This window comes from Miscanthus floridulus, chromosome 14 (genome assembly GCF_019320115.1).
Source record: "Miscanthus floridulus cultivar M001 chromosome 14, ASM1932011v1, whole genome shotgun sequence".
Taxonomy (NCBI): domain Eukaryota; kingdom Viridiplantae; phylum Streptophyta; class Magnoliopsida; order Poales; family Poaceae; genus Miscanthus; species Miscanthus floridulus.
The window spans coordinates 83,418,302-83,424,301 of record NC_089593.1 but is presented as its reverse complement, the minus strand read 5'-3'; positions in this window follow the sequence as shown (position 1 = coordinate 83,424,301).

Genomic DNA, 6,000 nt, shown 5'->3' with positions numbered 1-6,000 from the left:
TGGCACATGAGCTTGTCTTGCGAACATTTGACAACCTTTGCATCTTCTGACGAGTTCTTCTGTGTCTTTCAAAGCGGTCTGGCCAGTAGAAATCGGTGCGGAATGCTTTGCCAACTAGTGTTCTTGAAGCGGCGTGATTTCCACAGCAACCTGAGTGTATTTTATCTAGGATCTCTTTGCCCTCTTCAAACGAGACACATTTTAGGAGTACTCCCTGATGATGCGGCTCTTCTGTAGAGCTTGTCTCCCACTAGGACGTAATTCTTGCTTCTACGAACAACTCTGGTAGCTTCCTCTTTTTTCGCTGGCAACTTATTCTCTTTGATGTAATCGATAAAAACCTAGGTCCATGAAGTGGTGATTACCAAAATCTAGGTGCCTTTAGCTGAGATTTTAGGGGTTATCTCACCGGGTTGCTTGATAGAGGGAGCTAATAACTCCTCTATGAATACACCAGGTGGGACCTTCACCCTGTCTGATCCAAGCTTGGCAAGGATGTCTGCCGCAATATTAGAATCGCGCAGGACATGTAGAATTTCTAATCCTTGAAAATGTTTTTTGAGCTTTCGTATTTTAGCACAGTAAGCGCCCATGTTTTCTTTGGTGCAGTCCCAATCTTTGTTGACTTGATTGATGACTACTACTGAATCGCCGTATACGAGTAAACGCTTGATTCCGAGGGTAATTGCCACTCGTAGCCCGTGGATGAGGGCTTCGTATTTTGCTTCATTGTTTGTAGCTTGCCATAATATCTGAAGGACGTACTTGAGTTGTTTTCCGTCTGGAGCAATGAGGAGGACGCCTGCACTGGCTCCGGCTAGCTTGAGTGATCCATCAAAGTACATCTTCTAATGATCAAGGACGGTACTTGACATTGGTTGTTGAATTTCTGTCCACTCGGTAACAAAATTGGCCAGGGCTTGAGACTTAATTGCCTTCTGTGGGGTGAAGTCGATATTGAGAGCACCAAGTTCAACTGCCCACTTAGATATGCGCCCTGTTGCATCTCTGTTGTGCAGGATGTCTCTGAGTGGGAAATTTGTCACCATGGTAATCTTGTGGCCTTCAAAATAGTGACGAAGCTTGCATGAAGTGATCAAGAGGGCGTAGAGTAATTTTTGCACATGCGGGTACCGGATTTTTGATTCTGTCAGTACTTCGCTGATGTAATATATGGGGCGTTGTACTTTATATACACGCCCTTCTTCTTCTCTTTCTACGACAATCGCTGTGCTGATCACAGTAGAAGTTGCTGCAATATACAACATCATGTCTTCATATTTCTTTGGAGGTGTGAGAACGGGTGAGGAGGTGAGGTATGCCTTGAGCTTCTTGAAAGCTCGTTGGCTTCTTCTGTCCACTCGAACTTGTCTGTCTTCTTTAGTAATTTAAAGAAAGGTAACCCTTTTTCGCCTAGTCTTGATATGAAATGATTGAGGGCCGCCATGCAGCCTGTTAGTTTCTGCACATCTTTGATACTTCGAGGAGGGCCCATCTCTATTATGGCTCGAATTTGCTTGGCTGCTTGCTTCGATTCCTGCGATGACTGACCAAGAATCCGAGTAGTTGTCCTAAAGGAACTCTGAATACACACTTGTTTGGGTTCAATTTCCACCTCCATCTTTTCAGGTTTTCGAAGGTTTGCTTTAAGTCTTCAATTAGTGTATTCGGGTTCTTTGTCTTTACTACTACGTCATCCACGTATGCTTCTATGTTTTCACCGATCTGATCACCAAGGCACGTTTGGATAGCTCTTTGGTAAGTGGCACCAGCATTCTTGAGTCCAAATGACATGGTTTTGTAGCAGTAGGCACCGAATGGAGTGATGAAAGATGTCTTGCTCTGGTCTTGTTCCTTTAATGCGATCTGGTGATATCCTGAATAGCAATCAAGGAAGGATAATAGGGTAGATCCTGCTATTGAATCAACTATCTGATCAATGCGTGGTAGCCCGAACGGATCTTTCGGGTAATGTTTGTTGAGATCTGTGTAGTCGACACACATGCGCCACTCATCCGTATTCTTTTTCTGTACTAGAACTAGGTTTGCTAGCCAATCTGGATGGAGGATTTCTCTAATGAATCTGGCTACCATTAGTTTTGTGATTTCCTTTTTAATTGCTGCCTTCTTGTCGGGTGAGAATCGTCGTAGTCGTTGCTTTACAGGCTTGGAGCCTTCATTGATATCGATTCTGTGCTCAGCCAACTCTCTTGGGACACCTGGCATGTCGGCCGGCTTCTAGGCAAAGATATCTTTGTTGTCCCGAAGAAAGTTGGTGAGCGCGAGTTCCTATTTTGCCGAGAGGTGGGCGCTGATGGTTGCCGTTTTGGAGGGATCACTAGTGCCCAAGTCGATTTGCTTGACGTCGGCTTCTTTTGGTGGTGCGAGGATGCTGGGCTTTTTAGCTGGTATCATCTAGCTTCTTCTGGGCTTATTTCTACTGCAATAGTAGCTATTTCTTTTCTTCCATCGGCGCCTTGTGCTTTTGCTACAATTTGGATTGCCTGAACAGTCGTAGTCAAAAGCACAGCTTCAAATCACTTCGAAGAGAAAGGAACACCGTTAGGCCCTAGGCATCTTAAGCAATAGGTATGGATAATGTGGTATTGCCATGAATTTTGCTAGTGATGGGCGCCCGAGGATTGCATGATATGATGAATCGAAGTCTGCAAGCTTCAAACTTGATGAACTATGTACGGTAGTTCGAGGGAGTCCCAAAAGTAATCGGTAGAGTGATTTGTCCAAGTGGCATTGCTGCCTTGCCGGGTACTATGCCATAAAAAGGCATGCTTGTTGGTGTAATCATCCCGGCGAGTTGTAGTCCCATCTTCCTTAGAGTTTCTGAGAAAATGATGTTGAGTCCGGCTCCCCATCGATTAGTACTTTTGTGACAGTCATACCAGCAATAGTTGGATCTAGAACCAGTGGGTAATGGCCTGCGTTTCCTACGCTAGTCCATTGGTCTTCTCTTGAAAATTGGATTGGATAATGTGACCAGTTGAGATATCTTGGAGTAGCCGGTTCTGCTGCCATTATGGTTCGCAGCACTAGGCTTTTCTTGATGTTTGCTTCTAGAATCTGGAACCTCGGCAAAGATTACTGCTACTGTCCCCCTAGATTTTTGGAATCCCTTGTCTTCATGATTGTCTTCTTCTTTTTTCTGATTGCCCTCTTTGGTATTCTCCTTACTATCTTTTCTTGTGTATCGATCTTTGAAGGTGTAGCAATCTCTGATGGTGTGATTTCCTTTGGGGTGGAAGATACAACGCATGTTTTCAATGTCGTCATACCTCCTAGGCTTGGAAAACTTCCTTGATTTGTCAGTCACTGCTACTGTGTTGTCTGGTCCACGTTTTCTTTCCTGATGTCTGTTATTTCGAAGATTTTGCTTATCCGGGTTGTCTCTGTTGTTTCTATCCGGGAATCTTTCTCGTGTCTTTTCCTCTGCGGTAATCATCTTTTCCACTGTTCGTCTGAATTCTTCATTGTTTCTTGGGTTTTCTTTGCAGAAGTCTTGAAATTGCCACCTAGCCATGATTCCGTGAGAGAAAGCTTCAATTACTTCTCATTGGGTGATGTCATATACTTGAGCTCGTAGTTCGCCAAATCATCGATAGTAATTTCTGAGACTTTTGCCTCCTTTCTGCTTGAGTCCTTTTAACTCCACGTGGGTAATTGGGTGCGTAATGATACCCGCGAAATTTTCACAGAAAGCTCTTTGCAAGTCCTCCCAATTTCTGATTGATCCTGGATTCAATTTGTCAAACCATTGAAGAGGCATGGTTTCTAGGGCCATGGGAAAGAACAAGGTCTTGATGTCATCATCTCCTCCGGCCAATTCAATCGATTACGAGTAAATCCTGAGCCATTGCTTTGGTTCTGTCTTGCCATCATACTTGGAATGGTTGGACGGCTTGAACTTGTGAGGTAGTCGTATTGAAGCAAGTCTGTTCGCAAAACAGGGGAATCTATCATGCGTTCTGGCTTCTGTGTATTCTGATTTAGCGCCCCCTTCTTGCAACTGTTGTCTTGGTGAGAGTAGTTTTGCGTGGCTGTCCGAGTAGGTGCTTTGCTTTTGGCCCTTCTTGGTTGTTCGACTCAGTCGTTTTGACTATGGTTTCTTCTGCTTTCTCTGTTGTGACTTCCACTTGGTCCAAGTCTCTTAAAAGCAGTCTTCCTTAGATTTTGATCTTCCTGCTCGTGAGATGTTGACCTGTCAGGTAGTCTTGAGTGGGCCCTTCCATCGTGTGTCCTTAGGACTATTGATCGGAGGAAGTCCCGGAGCTGTTCTTGTTTTTCATTAGGATGTGAAGTCGCCCTGAGTTCTTCTAGTGCTTCTTGGATCTTATCGTAGGGTGTATTCGCTGCTCGTCCTTCTTTGACCTCTCACTCTGATTTTCTTCTATTGTACTTGGCTAGGTCTGACTCATATTTGATCCAAGCTTCCTTACGCTGCTTAGCACGGCGTTGACGTCCTTGTTTCAATTTGTTCTTTCTTTCTCTGGCTTGCCTCTGACTCTCGGTCTCACCATCGTGCCCCTAGGTAAATGGTGATATGTTGGACTCAGATTCATCTGAAGACCTGACGTCGGGCGCTTCTGGGGAGACCAATGGTGATTGAGGACGGCGAATCATGAATACTTCTCGAGCGTGAGTTGTTCTGTCATCTGTGTTGGTTTCTGTATTGTTAGAGTTGTTGATAACTTCAATAGAGGCTTTGAGTTCGCAGATCGAGTCTCCTTCTTGGTAGGGTAGAGTTGTTGTTGTCGCATTGTCGACTAGTTGGGTGCCGCTATCCTTAGGAATGGAACCTGGCCAGTGGACGATGCAGTCTTGTGTCATTATAGTTAAGATGAGACCCTCTTGAGCTCCCGTTAGTGGTATTCCAAGCACTAGATTCAAAGATCTTTTGAGCTGTGCCCGATAAGACTTTGCCATGTTGTGGAGTCCGAACGGAAGAGGATCCGGCTTCTTTAGAGTACTCTAAGTGTACTCTGAGTTATTTTCTTGATAGGTTGATGTCGTGTTCCAGAACCTTGTCGGAAAAGAACTTGGTTTTCTAAAAGAACTCGGATAAGACTCCATCTTGGAAGTGGAACCTGAGTTTGAATCGGATGCGTGAAGCCACGAAATCTGAGTCGGATCGGACATCGCGAGCTGCATGAATCTTCTAGCAAGTTGATCTGTCATTGTCGCCGAAATGGAAAGGTCTTGATGATGATCCAAATCTTCGAGGAGATGGCCTTGGAGCTTGCCATTGTCACCTGCCTCGCAGATCCATGAACCAAAGATGAAGGTTGATCCCGTCGAGAAGATCATGTTGTCGAGGTCCATCGAGCTCTTAGATGCAAATTCACCGAAAGCCCCTACCTGGCGCGCTAGCTGTCGATGTTTGACCACCGATAGCCTGCCACAGGGGTCCCCGGGGCAGTATGTTCAGGCTTCAGCGTATGCAAAACTCGATGGTAAACGCAAGAGACGGTCGATTTATCCTGGTTCGAACCCTCGATCTTTGATCGAGTAATAGCCCTACGTCCAGTCGATGTTAGCCTTTGCGTTGGATTGATCGTAAAGTGATGTGTTGTGTTGTGTTATGTTATGTTCTCCGTCCCTAGGAACCCTGCCCTCCTTTATATAGTCAGGAGGTTAGAATCCTAGTCGGTTTACAATGAGAGTTCCTAGTAGGATTATAGAATAATACTACTACTAAGATTACAGGGGAAAAATCCTAGTTAGACTAGATCTCCTCCCTTCCTTGCGGGGTATCCCGTGGGTCCCGCACCAACAGCAACCTCCAAGAGTAACAAGCACACAGACTCACAACACCATCACCTAATGCCACATCATGCAATCTCACAATGTGACACACTAGAATCACTCACCTGCTCTCCAATACTTTGCTCATAAGTTAGTGTATGAGAGCACATGGGCAACAAATCCCTAAGGTTGTAACCAACCCTGATGCACTGGCAGCCACTCTATATAATTCTTATCCAAAGT